The sequence below is a fragment of the Schistocerca cancellata genome, chromosome 2 (genome assembly GCF_023864275.1).
Source record: "Schistocerca cancellata isolate TAMUIC-IGC-003103 chromosome 2, iqSchCanc2.1, whole genome shotgun sequence".
Taxonomy (NCBI): Eukaryota; Metazoa; Arthropoda; class Insecta; order Orthoptera; family Acrididae; genus Schistocerca; species Schistocerca cancellata.
Genome location: NC_064627.1, coordinates 11132454 through 11146890, shown reverse-complemented (window position 1 = coordinate 11146890; position 14437 = coordinate 11132454). Strand labels below are relative to the sequence as shown.

Below are 14437 nucleotides of genomic sequence, written 5' to 3'. Positions count from 1 at the left end.
GAGGCCCTGACCTCAGCTCCTGTGATTTTTTTCTACTGGTGTATGTTAAAAATCTGGTGTTTCGAACACCTCTACCGGCAAACAATGAGGAACTAAAAGAAGAAATAATGCACGTATCCAAAAGATGCTACAGAGAGTGGAACGAGTTTGAGTATCGGGATGATGTCGCTAGAGTGTCTGGAGTGGGTCATATTGAGCATTTATGAACTTGTTTTCTACTGAAAATAAACTTGCTAAGTAGTATTCACACTCATTAATTATCCAAGATTCCATCATGTACCTTTGACGAAATACAAATTTTCAAAGTTAAGGTATTCTTTTTCTATCGCCCTGTATATAATACCTCATATATGCACAAACAAAAGAGGTGTCTCAGTATCCCTTCCACAGATCCAGAGTGAACTGATCCTCATGCATGTGGAATACGTAAAAAATGTGAAACATACTGCCATTACCAGTTAATAGCAAAACTATCAAAAAACATGTACATTTATAACACATCATCATCAGTGTTCTACCAAAAGGCAGGTTTTCACATGGTAGTTGTCCAGGCTGTCCGGTCTTTTGCCATCCTCTTCAGGTTTGCATAATTTCCTCTTGCCTTTATATCGTCTATCGTCTTGTAACTCCTTCTTCCTCTTAGTCTTCTCTCACAAGCATCTGCTAGCAAGCACTCCCTTCTCAATGAATGTCCCAACCAGTTCTTTTTCCTTTCTCTTACAACCTTCAGCAGACATCTTCTCTCACCAACCCTTTCCAATACTCTTTCATTAATCACTCTTTCCATCCAGCTTATTCTCTCCATTCTCCTCCACATCCACATCTCAAATGCTTCTAACCTTTTGTTCATCCTCTCGTCTCAGCGTCCACGTTTCTGCCCCATATAGTGCCACACTCCAGACAAAACATTTGTAAAGCCTTTTCCTTAGTCCTTTATCTAATTTGCCACATAAGAGTCTCCTCTTTCTGTTGAATGCCTCATTCGCTAGGGCAATTCGAGTTTTCACCTCCTGGTGACATCTCAAGTCTTCAGTTATTGTGCTTCCGAGATATTTAAATGCACTTACCTGGCTAATGGTAGACTGTCCTATTCTAATATTGGACAGTCTGCGTCTTATACTGATGACGCTCACTTTCTGCCACTAATACCATGTCATCAGCAAATGTTATACATTGTATTCTCTTTCCACCAATACATATTCCTCTTTGCCCATCTAAGCCTTTCGTAATAATCTCTTGAAGGTATGCATTATACAACAGTGGGGAAAAGCAACAACCTTGTCTAACGCCTCGTAAAATGCTGCTTCCTTCTGACATTTCATTTCCAATCCTTATCCTTACTTTCGGGTGTAAATATAGTTTCAGTATCAGTCGTTCCTCTTTGCAGTCTGCTCCTTCCTCTTCAAAATATCCATCAGCTTGTTCCCCTGAACTCTGTCAAAAGCCTTTTCTAAATCTACAAACACAGCAAAGATTTCTCTACCTTTTTCCATATATCTTTCCCCTATAGTTCTTAACAGGGCAATAGCATCTCTTGATCATTTTCCTCTTCTAAATCCGAACTGCTCCTCTGCAATCCCTCTAACCAGCTTGCCATATAGCCTTCTATTCAACACTCTCAGCAAGACTTTAGCTGCATGAGAAATTAGACTGATGGTCCGGTGCACTTCACATTTTTTAGTGTTTCTCTTTTGCTCTATTGGTATCATAACTGTTGCAAGGAAGTCCTCAGGCCATTCCCCTTTGTCATATATCTCGTTACAGAGGTAGACTATTTCTTTTCTTGTCTTGTTTCCCAGACTCTTCAACAGTTCTGCTAGCAAGTCATCAATTCCAGGAACGAATGGATAACAGACAACATGGTGAAAAAGATGGAAGAGCGGAGAAAGTGGAAAAGTGTAGAAACTAAAGAAGACAAAAGGAGGTACAGGAAACTGAATAATGAACTAAGAAAAACTGAAGAAGCAAGGGAGAAATGGATGAAACAGAAATGCGACAAAATAGAGAAAATGGAGAAAGAAAGAGGGAAAATATGAAATGATGTATAGATTGGCTAGTGAGATAGTTTTTGAAAGAAAGAGAAATAACACGGAAATAGAAAGAGCGGATGGTACACTAGCAGAAAAACCACAGGAGGTTTTGAACAGATGGCAAGAATGAATTGGTCTGTATAAGGGGGATGAAATGCAAAGTGAAATTAAGGTTGAAGAGGAGCAATATGTGCTAGAAGAAGGAAAGTGATTTACAATACACTGAGATGCAAATGATAATTTTTAGGCTATTGTAACCAAACATCATGAAACACAGGAAATCTTATCATTACCAAGTCTTCTGTGGCCAAATTAATGGATAAAAAATTCTCATTTAACTTGCTGTGTCAAATCAAATAAAATCCCAAGCTTTCGCTAACAGCCTCCATCATCGTATTACCTTTTTCTCATTTTCTCTCTTCAACGAAAAGTCTGGGCCGATGACGGGAGAGAGAGTGTTCAGCCATAGGTCTGGTGTTCTGTTTCTACATCTACATCCATACTCCGCAAGCCACCTGACGGTGTGAGGCGGAGGGTACCTTGAGTACCTCTATCGGTTCTCTTTTCTATTCCAGACATTTAGTATTTCGGCCTTTAGTCTGTCATCCTGTGTTTCAGTACCATTTTGGTCACAGAGTGTCTGGACATTTTGTTTTGATCTACCTACCGCTTTGACATAACACCAAAATTTCTTAGGATTTTCTGTCAAGTCAGTACATAGAACTTTACTTTCGAATTCATTGAACGCCTCTCGCATAACCCTCCTCACACAACATTTCGCTTCAAGTAATTTTTGTTTGTCTGCAGGGCTTTGGCTATGTTTATGTTTGCTGTGAAGTTCCCTTTGCTTGCGTAGCAGTTTTCTAACTCGGTTGTTGTACCACGGTGGCTCTTTTCCATCTCCTACGATCTTGCTTGGCACATACTCATCTAACGCATATTGTACGATGGTTTAGAACGTAGTCCACTGATCCTCAACACTATCTGTACTTGAGACAAAACTTTTGTGTTGAGCCGTCAGGTACTCTGTAATCTGCTTTTTGTCACTTTTTCTAAACAGAAAAATCTTCCTACCTTTTTTAATATTTCTATTTACGTCTGAAATCATCGATGCAGTAACCGCTTTACGATCGCTGATTCCCTGTTCCGCGTTAACTGTTTCAAATATTTCGGGTCTGTTTGTCACTAGAAGATCTAATATGTTATCACCACGAGTCGGTTCTGTTTTGGCTCCATTTATTTGTAGATGGCGAGAAACGATTTTTATTTTTTTTCTTATTTGTTTCTGATTGTGGGTTTGGTCTGGTGACAGTCGTGAAAGCGGCGACGGCCTTCCATGTCCAAAGGACGGAATTTGATTAGCTAGATTATGTCTCGGGCATGTGGCATGCGAAGACAGCACCTCCGCATTTGATTGGTTGGTTTGGCGTATAAAAAGACCTAACCAAAGGGTCGCCAGTCCCTTTCCGCATATGATCTCGCCGTCCAGCAACGCCTACGCAGAGACCCAAATATTCCTTATGGAGCCGCCATATTGGGGCTAAAGCAGTCGACATAGTGTAACATTTGTAAAAGAGACTGTACTTACTTTCGACAGTATGTATTGCTTTGTGTGTAGCTCTGAATCGAAACATGCTTTGTTATCTTTACAAATAATCGTTGACTTCATAACAAGCCGATCCGGTAATTATGTTTGAGAACAAGGAAACCATCCACGATAATGTTCGTCAACAATATCCACACTACTGAGGTGTGGCTGAGATGCTTGCTAGTAAAGCAACGGGATAAAGCGTCATAAATACACTGGGGTGACGAAAGTCATGGACGGCAATATGAACACGTGCAGATTGCAGCAGTATTGTATACACAAGGTATAAGAGAGCAGTGCATTGGTGGAGCCGACATTTGCGCTCAGGTGGTTCATGTGGAAAAGTTTCCGAGAATGTGCCGAGAATAAAAAAGTTCAGGCATCGCCTATCACCACAAACAATACAGTGGCCGACGGCCTTCACTTAACGACCCAGAGCAGCAGCGTTTGCGGAGACTTGCCAGTGCAAGTTCACCATTGTGTGAATTAATCGCAGAAATCAATGTGTGAGGACGGTATCCGTTTGGACAGTGCAGCGAAATTTGGCGTTACCGGGTTACGGTGGCAGACAACCGACGCCTCTGCCCTCGCTGAAAGCCCACGAAGCCACGGACCCAAGTAGTCAGGAAGGCACTGTGCGAGCTGGTTGTGGCTCCATAAAGGCGTGGGCTGCGTTTACAGGGAACGGGCCAGATCCTCTGGTCCAACTCAACCGATAACTGATTGGAAATGGTTATGTTCATTTACTTTGGAGGCCATTCGAAGCCACTCACGGATTTCATGTTCCCGAACAATGACGGAATCTTTATGGATGATAATGTGCCATGTCACCACGCCACAATTGTTCGCGACTGGTTTGGAGAACATTCTGGACAATGCTAGCAATGATTTTGCCATCCAGATCGTATGGCATGAATGCCACTGAACATAAACGGCACATAATCGAGAGGTCAGTTCGCGACAATCTCCTGCACCGGCAACACATTCGCAGTTTTGGCCATGTCGAGACATATCCTCGCTGCCAGAATGAGATTTTCACTCTGCAGCGGAGTGTGCGCTGATATGAAACTTCCTGGCAGATTAAAACTGTGTGCCGGACCGAGACTCGAACTCGGTAACTTTGCCTTTCGCGGGCAAGTGCTCTACGAACTGAGCTACCCAAGCACGACTCACGCCCCGTCCTCACTGCTTTACTTCTGCCAGTACCTCGTCTCCTACCTTCCAAACTTTACAGAAGCTCTCCTGCGAACCTTGCAGAACTAGCACTCCTGAAAGAAAGAATATTGCGGAGACATGGCTTAGCCACAGCCACAACGTTCGCAGGAGAGCTTCTGAAGTTTGCAAGGTAGGAGATGAGGTACTGGCAGAAGTAAAGCTGTGTGCTGAGGACGGGGCGTGAGTCGTGCTTGGGTAGCTCAGTTGGTAGAGCACTTGCCCGCGAAAGGTAAATGTCCCGAGTTCGAGTCTCGGTCCGGCACACAGTTTTAATCTGCCAGGAAGTTTCATATCAACGCTGGTCATCGGGGCCCAGTTCGGAGCGGGACTGACAATAACGACAATTCTGGTCCAGCCAGTGAGATTCCAGGTCGAAGACGCGTATAGAGACGTCCCGGACAGCGGCGAATATCAACCCGAGTGTAGCCCGTCATATGGCCGGCGACCACGAGTGATGGTCTGGTGCGTCATTACTTTTCACAACAGGAGCCCTTTGCTTATCACCGGCGGCACCGTTACAGCACAGCGGTACGTCGACGATATTCCACGCCCCGTTTTGTTGCCATTCGTGGCTAGCTTTCCTGGACTTTTACATTTCCGCATGATAATGCCCGCTGGCACACAGCGAGAGTCCCTACTGATTGTCTTCGTGTTTGCCAAACCCTAACTTGGGAAGCAATGCCGCCAGATCTCTAGCCAACTGAGAACATCTGGAGCTTATGGGCAGGGCCCTCCATTCCAGCTCGGGATTTTGACCGTCTAACGACCCAATTGGACAGAATTTGGCACGACATCCTTTAGGAGGACATCCACCGACTATCACCCAATGCCAAGCTACATACCTGCTTGCGTAAGGTGCAGAGGGCGGCCAACATTTGCTCAATTTGTAAAAGTACTTTCTCTTGAAAAAATCATACAGTCTTTCTGAAATTGTAATCATTTTTTTGTCTGTAGACGTACATCAGATCTACCAATTTCCGTCCCATTCAGATAATTTGTTCGTGCTACGCCTGTTTTCTCTGAGACTATATAAGGATGAAACGAATGCAGATGTGTTGTATGTGCTCAGGTACGGTTTACTCTAAAAGCAACAATCATTAATTAAGATATATATTACTACATAAAGACAAGACTTTTTTAACGTTGTTTCCAAAAATCTCGAAAAAGTTCTCCATCGAGTAACTTCAAATTTTTACGTGTTTCAATGAACATTTGGACGGGCATGGGCTATATATTTTTAATATATAAATATGTATAATAATAATATATAACAGGGAAACGCTGTTAGCAAAAATCTGCTTTCTCCAAAAGTTTTACACTGGATGCTGATAAACAGTCAAACAGAGATGGGCTTCTTTTTTTACTAACAAAAATATGCAGGTTTTTCAGTCAAAACTGATTGCGAGAAAAATGGTGCGCTGTGACATGAAAATCTGCGGTTCATTTTCTTTCTCGCAGTCTGATTTAAATGCGATGGCATCGTATTTCAACAATTAGACATTATGAACCAGTAGTACACCCACGTACTGTTCGATTCTTCTTCCGTATGCAGTGTGGTTATAGTTAAACTTTCTCTACTTGAGCTATTTACCAAGCATACCCGCTAACTTCTGAAAAGGGCTTATCAGTAAAACTCCCATTCGACAAAAAAATCTAACGATTTTCGAAATACCACGGCTGGACGAAAATAATAATACTTCTAGGCTAAAAAAATACAACAATTCATGCCTTAAACATGATACCTCAGTGAAATTACATCTACTTAAATCATAGGCGAATTATTTGTAGATGAACATATCAATAAGAAATTCATGTTAAACAGAAGCAGGCGTGATGAATGTTGGCTTGGAGCATACATAACAATACTTCCTTGATACATTAAGCGGATATCTGATAATTAAAAGAGGCTTTACACAACAAAACTTATTCAACCTACCTCAGGGAACAAATAATATAACACACACTGCAAATCACATGCTACTTCGACTTTAAAATCATAGTTATGGCCTTTTTTAGCTTCCATCAAAAAGTCTTGAGATAATGATAACAGAGACCATAACTCCTGGTCTCGAAATTAGATTTAGACGACAGAGATTCACTGGACATGGTTGATCTGAACTCTGTTGTATTTTGCTTCAAAAGGCTGAAAAAAAAAGTTCACATTCCGCATTGCTGGCGGCTGTGGATTCGGTTATACGTGAGAAGTCCACTGACTCGACTAATTTTTGATATTTGTGCCCAACTGGAATCACTTGCAGAACCTGATTTGCAGCCAAAGTGTCATCTATCTGAGGAGCTGTGAACTGCCTCTGAAGCTCATTTACCATCTCATCTGTAGTTTCATTCTCTTCCTGGCATAACGTGATAGGAAACCTTTCCAAGAAAAACCGAATGGAAGAACTGTGAATCTTCAATTTTGTCTAACAGGACAACTCGAACATGCTTTAACACATCACCCTTGAGTGGAAACTGGTTGATGATGTACTCACTGGCAGTACACACGTAGTTTCTCACTGATGAAAAGAAAAGGGATTTATCTGTACCCTGTAGATCATTCACAATGTTCCAAGTCTGAATGCCAATAACTAACTCATCATCACTTCTTTGATTTTGAATTAAGTTGTACTCAACTTCAAGCAATGAGGAACTTTTGACAATTTTGGGTTTAAAAAAATCTGGTAAACAACCGCTTTCGCAAATCCATTAGAAGTTCTAATAAAAGGTGAACTTTCGGTGAAGAAGTCTGAAAGGAAACATTCAGTTTGTCAAATACAGGAATAGTCACATGAAAGAAAGTGCAAAAGGCCTTGTTCATGTTTGAGGACAGCAACACAAACAATTTTTCTTCACGTGCTGTAGCTCAAGGCTTACTCTTTAGGATGGGTTTGTTATATTTGGAAGAACATGCCTATTCTCTTAGGAGCAAGGGTAGTAGCAGAATTCTAGAATTCTCCTCTTTGTATCCACTTCATTCAACTCTATGTACTCTGAAAGACGTCAGGCTTGTGGAAATGTTTTGGCTTCATAATATTAATTCCTCCTTGAAGACAGAAAGAGGCGGATCTCTCTGGTTCAGTAGTCTATCCAGACATCTGCCTAAAGATAACCATCTAGTACATACATGATTCAGAATTTTCTTTGCCTCTTTATTGTGCAGGTTCCAAATTTCTGAACGCATTCTTTTCTTTTGATACTCTCCTCTAAGAAATAAAATGTATCAACAAGGATCTCATCCACTTTAAGTGGTAATCTTCGAGCACCTCTTTCGTCTGCATGATTAATCTGGTGGCAAATGCGACCTACGGAGGCAAGAGCCTGGTAGAGCTTCCTCAGAACTGCTGTGTCCTATCATAACAGGATCATTGTCGGGGCAGAAAGCCACGCCGTCTTCAATTGGTATGTTACGAGAATTCAGCTGCAGTAACTTTGTTTCGCCCTGCTGTGCCCGCATCTAACACTGCTACGATCGGCACAGTGCTCACTACTTTTTCCTGCGGAATATTATAGAACGTAACAACAAAAGGATACAACTTAGCAGTCGAATCATTGCTTCCAAACTTCAAATGATGGATTTTTGCTATTTTCTTTACAATGCATGTCGCCTTCGTGCGACCACAGGTATATTTCTTTGCAACTTCTGACGTGGGAAACATCATCTTAAATAAAGGAAATCAAAAGACAGTCGGCCCTAATTACATCAATGTTAACGTTTCCAAGCTTGGCATAAAAGGTGTTAATCTTCTTGTTACCTTCCTTCGACTTAACATAACGTTCGTGCTTACCGCGCTTCATATGATTACTTAAATCGTTTCTTCCACCATGTGGAATATTAATATCACACGCACACACCATGGAAAAGGCAAATTTTTCTGCCTTTCTTGATTTTAGTATGCACGAAAAATCAACTGAATATGGTTCTTTAAATGTCTGGAAGTACCGTTTCTCGTTGGATTTTTTCATGAATCATACAATAGGGATACAGTGTATGAAAGTGTCCGAGAACAAATATCTAGATATGTACTGAAACACTGAAAGGAACCTGGATCACCGAACGTCACATAAAATTATAACAAACACTCAAGGCAGTCAAAATTTCACTGAAGGCACGAACAAATTTAATTAGTCCATAGGTGGTTAAAGAATATGGGTTAAATCACAACAAGCGAACGAAGCGGAAGAAACCTCGAATATCCAACTTAACGTCAATCCGAAATTCGACACTTCATACGTAACGGCAGAAATTTTAAATGTAAAATTGAGCCTTTAGTGAGATTTGATAGTTCTGGCCAAATCAAAACCAGAAAAAATCAATTTGGTTTCATGTCTGCACTTAAGTAAAAAATTTTAAAAAGTAATTAATTCTGAAATGGTTTACTGATAGGTAAGTGGGCAGCCGAAAACATTTATGAATTTATTAAAGATTGCAGGGAGAAAGGAAGACTATCGTACGACTGGAAACAAGCCATAACACAGATTTGCAAAAAAATATTTTTTGAAAGTTGTTTGAAATTTGATAACTGACTTAATGTGCTTTTCGGCGCTAATTTCAAAAATGTAACCCATTTTTTTCTATCACGTCAGGTTTTCTCACAAAAAGGGAGTATTTTTAGATATCATAACAAAATTTAAGAAATTTATCACATTTTTTACAACGTTATAAAATTTTATTTATAAATCATGTTCTAAACTACATTTCCAGTACACTTCCATTTCTCTTTAAGCTCATAAGTCCTTATAATAACGCTTTCGCTTTCTGTCGAAGCTTCTTTTATTGCTTTTCCAGCTGTGGACCAGTTGAGGATCATCTCTTTTTATCATCCAGCAGTAGTCCGCTATCATGTTGACGATCCATCTGCCTTGATATTTTCTTTCCATTTCTTTGATTTCTTGGTAGAAACTTTCGCCTTGCTCTTCACTTACATCACCAAGGTTTGCAGGGAAGTAGTCAAGATGTGAGTGGAGAAAATGAACTTTAATGCTCATGTTACAGCCCAGCTTCTTGAAGTTCTCGAGCATGTCTGCGACGATTGTCTTTTAGTTTGGTTCTCTTTTGTTTCCTAGGAAACCGGTAACAACTAATTTAAAAGATGTCCATGCTACCTTTTCTTTAGTTTCAATTTTTTTCCACAAAGTTGGGATATCTCATTCGTTTTCTAATGTCTGGTCCTTCGTTTAGCTTTGCTTCGGATAAACCAGGAAACTGTCCACAAAGATATCTGAACACTCCCCTTATGACAATGCCTTAACAAATTGTTTCATTAGCCCCAACTTAATGTGAAGTGGTGAAAGTAACACATTTTTGGGATCCACAAAGCTTTTCCTCTCAACATTTTTAACCCCTACCTGTAAGGTTTTTCTCAAGGGCCAAGAGTTTTTTAATGTAGTGTTTCTTTCTGTCTCTATTGTCCCATTCACATAAAGCAAGGGAACTTTGTTCAGCCACTTTGTTAACCAAGCAGCATTAAAACCACTTTTAAATCACCACATAGTGTCCATTTGTGGCGTGAATAGCACAGTTTGCTTAAAACCAGTTCAAGGTTTTCGTAACATTCTTTTAAGTGAACCGAGTGTCCAACTGGTATAGAAGCATACTTATTGCCACTGTGCAGAAGTACAGCTTTAAGGCTTCTTTTTGAAGAATCAATAAAGAGTCTCCACTCATCAGGAGGATATTCTCTTTTGAAACGTGCCGCAAGTCCAGCAACATCACTGCAAAACACCAGGGCACCTTCTTGAGAAAAGGAAGATACAAACTCCTTTTCCCTCGAACGAAACCAAGAAAACGATGTACCCGGAGCCAACATATGTTTATCTTTCAATCTAGATCCTAAAACCTCTGCCGATTCTTTAGAAACGCCTAGGCCTCTAACTACATCGTTCAGTTCAGATTGTTAGAATGGAATGGGGTCGGTTGTGCCAGGATCGTAGCAATCTCTGTCTTCTTCACTATCACCTTGCTGAGCCAATGGCTCGTGATCATCTATTATCATCCAAAGAATCTGGAGGAGAGGGTATAATAATAACAATAAAATTCCACGGGATGGATCGAAAAGGAAAGAAGGAATTGGTGAAAACTCAACATTGCAGAAGACACCATACAGGGCAGAGAAAATTTAAGGCTACTGATCAAAGTTTCCTATCCAACAACAAAGACCGCAACCTACGAGAGCGATGTCGAATGGACACAGACAGCCAACGCATGAACAAGTTATGAGCAGATATGAAGAAGACTGTATCTGTAGTTCTAACCGGTCAAATTCTGTAATTAAAAAAAAGTAGAATACGATTTATATTTTATGTAACGATGCGAGTAGAATGTGCCTTCCGGTAAGTCAGAAACAGTGAAGATGATAAAATCATGTCAACCAAAGCTGTCTTCCACTGTGTGAGTAGCTTTAAAAAAAGGCAGAAAATTATTTTAATTGTGAGAAGGTGTCTTGTTTGCTGTCCAGAGGCCTCATCAATTTAAAATGCTGTCAGTAAATGACATGTGGAGCTACCGATATACATGTAAATTTTAGATGGTCGATTTCTAAATGGTTTGCTTTCGCTCTCGGTATATCGCTACACACCGAATATGACGGCACGATGTGTCCTTTCTTCGCAAGTCTTAAGCTTCCACAGGGTCTTTTTTCTCTGTTTGTATTAAATCGGTTCTATTCCAAAAACTATTTCCAGTATCAATATTTCAAATTCCTTGCCGCGTCAATTCGTAGCGTGTCCACGACGCTTGCTTATTACATTCTTCCATTCATCCGGAAAGCAGTCGCGCAGAAATCACGGCAGAATGAGCTTCTGCTGACTTTAGACCGTGGACTGCTTACATCAATTTGAAGATTTCCGTTGTTAATCATTTGTGAGACACACAGTCGGCTGCTGGTCGTAAAGTGGGTTCCTTATGAATACTCGTTGTCTAAGTGCTGTACGTCAAGGAAAAACTAGAACGGGAAAAGTGTTTGCGAGAACTGGGAATTCTGTATATTTGAACAAGGCTAGCATCCGAATGCGATTTTGAAATCAGAGTCACATTACAATTTTTTTATTTAATTTTTTCAGTTTAACACTGTTACAGGCTACTGGATACTGATGCATTCACAAGGTAATATTCTCATGGACGACGACATAAAGACAGAATTTCACTCACAAAAACGCTTGGCTGCCTTTTTTTACTGGTATCTGGATCCTTGACTATACACTCATCATGAGTGCACCAATTTGCTTAAAACGCACTGAGAATAACAAGGCAGATGAAAGTATTGAACACGTTATGTAATACCAATGAGCACTTAAATTCAAGTTTTGTAGTAGTATGAGAATCTGGAATTCGATGCTTCCAATTCTTCTTACCTCTCGTCTTGGGTATGAGACAGCTTTAAATACATTTATCCGAATTTCGTAAGAGAATCTGCAATTAGATGCTTCCGAGTCTTCTTACCTCACATCTTATGAAAGCGTCAACTTTAAAAAACATTTATCCAAATTTCCTAAAGAATAATGTTATTTGACAGAAAAAGAAAATGTCTTTCTGATTTGAATTCGATATTCTTTTCCAAGCATCAAAGAAAAGTCTACTGAGCATACAAATATTCTTCTGCTTACAAATGTGTGTAGTTATTAACAGCCCATGTAAAGTAGCATTTTCTAATTGTGAAACGATTATATATACATGAATGTCTTCAAACAGCATGTATCTAACGATGATAAATTTCATAGTTTTCTTCTTCAAATCAGGAAAAAAATTGTAGCATTATAAATGTCTTCAAATAACCCTATTTCAAAGATAATGCTAATTATATATTAATCATTTCAATTGATTCAACTGTGGGCTCTCCGTGATACAGTATTAACTAAAGTTAGTTAATACTGGTATGAGTTAACCATTAGGAAAAGATTAAAATATAGTTTCTTTTGGGTATTTGTCACTAAAAATGGAGGAGTAATAGGGGTATTTTTACAGATTCACTTTATTAACATGCAAGCAGCAATAATAATTAATACATTTTGTGTTCTGCCCATTCCTCGATCTAAGAAGGATCAAACAGGCTTATGGCCACACCTAATACCTCAGTTCGTTTCTTCACTAGTTTTGTAAATTTCGCCTTTAACATAATCACCGCTATTAAAGTGTTGTTTCTTATCCTTCGATAGTTTGTAAGATGCTCTTGCAGTTAACTACAGAATCAAAGCTGACAATGAAATGTTAACGCCACAGCCGCGCATTCTTTTATGTAAACTGATGCCACAGTATTGGCTGCCACGGGCAACAACCGAGTAAGTCGGCGTGCATGTAAGCTGTAAACAAATGCGCGAGTCGATGATATTGACGCAAAGCAGGTCACGCATGTAAGATGCTCACAGTTACTCGCTACGTATGTTTGCTACCAAATGTAAATGTAAATGCTTATGTAAAAGCAGAAACTTACCTCGGAAACAACAGGGCAATCGGCGAGGAGAAACAACGAAATATCCTTCCCGCACACACACACAACACTAGCTGCTACTGCTCTCACCAAACTCGCTACCCGTCCGAGAATGTACGAGAGGCAAGGGCTTGCAGACGACGGAGCTACCATCTGGCGGCGAAGCGCGTACTATCAACAGTGGCTCAGGTCAATCGAGGCCGGGAAACGATGTAACAATTACTGTCGCCCACATGTGTCTTGGGAAATTTGATCGCAAACTTCTCCAAACACGCAGAATTTTAATATCTGATGGCTGGTAGTAATGCCACATAGATCACTGAGTAATACCGTAGAACTCCAATACAAAAGATTCTCCTGTTTTTCAAACCGCGTGAGAGATTTTCTTGTGGGTTAGCAACATTGTACACTTAACGTTTTTGTAATTCTCCCATAGTAAATTATGATGAACATTTTATGGAAACTTGTAATGCTTGAGTTTTAGTTTTTATACTTTTTTATTCAGCTATAAAACTTTCGTTTTTTATTTTTGTTTCTCAGACAGTTTTAATTCTGTATCAGAGCTGGTACGAGCACAGTTACTGCGACATGAAGATGAGCTAATTTATGTCTAAATAATTATGCGTGACATAGCCAAGAATGTGGAACAGCGATCTTTATTTCTTATGTAACTTTTATTTGTGCAGATCGCGAGTTTACAAAATATTACCGTTTTCGATTGCACTAGTTACCATATTGAGATCTAAAGTAGACAAAAAAATATTCTTCATGAAAAGTTCTACCTACTTATAATAATTAGAACATGAAATGAAAGGGAAGATACAGAGAACATACCGTAAAACGTTGTTACAGAGCGAGTAACACGTCACATTGAAGTAATGAGTCATAAAACTATTGTGCGTTTCGCGATAAGATACAAAGAGGCGTGCAGTACAATTGGGTAATGACATTTATCGCATTAAAACAAGATCAAAAATATTCAAAGGAATGTTGGAAGGTTAAATTATGGTAGTACAAATGTTCAGCAACTAAAACTAATAAAATGTGGGGAGAGTATATAAGAATATGAAAGGATAATTTGAATGAATACGCTGTTAACCGATAATGGAAGGTGCTCCTTAGTAAGTTACGATTTAAAAAATTAAATGCAAGGTACAAGAATGCAAAGCTGTACCATCAAAGAA

General features: G+C 39.7%; 1 protein-coding gene across 2 annotated transcripts in view; it reads right to left on the bottom strand.

Moving 5' to 3' along the window:
* The window catches only part of LOC126161305 (uncharacterized), an 847447-nt gene extending 834080 nt beyond the window's left edge, over positions 1-13367 (bottom strand). The window contains exon 1 of one of the 2 annotated variants that reach the window (XM_049917059.1): positions 13257-13367. The gene's annotated coding sequence lies outside the window, so the exon portion shown is untranslated. The remainder of the gene's footprint in view (positions 1-13256) is intronic. The other variant, XM_049917060.1, reaches the window with a different exon arrangement.
* Positions 13368-14437: the final 1070 nt, after the last annotated feature.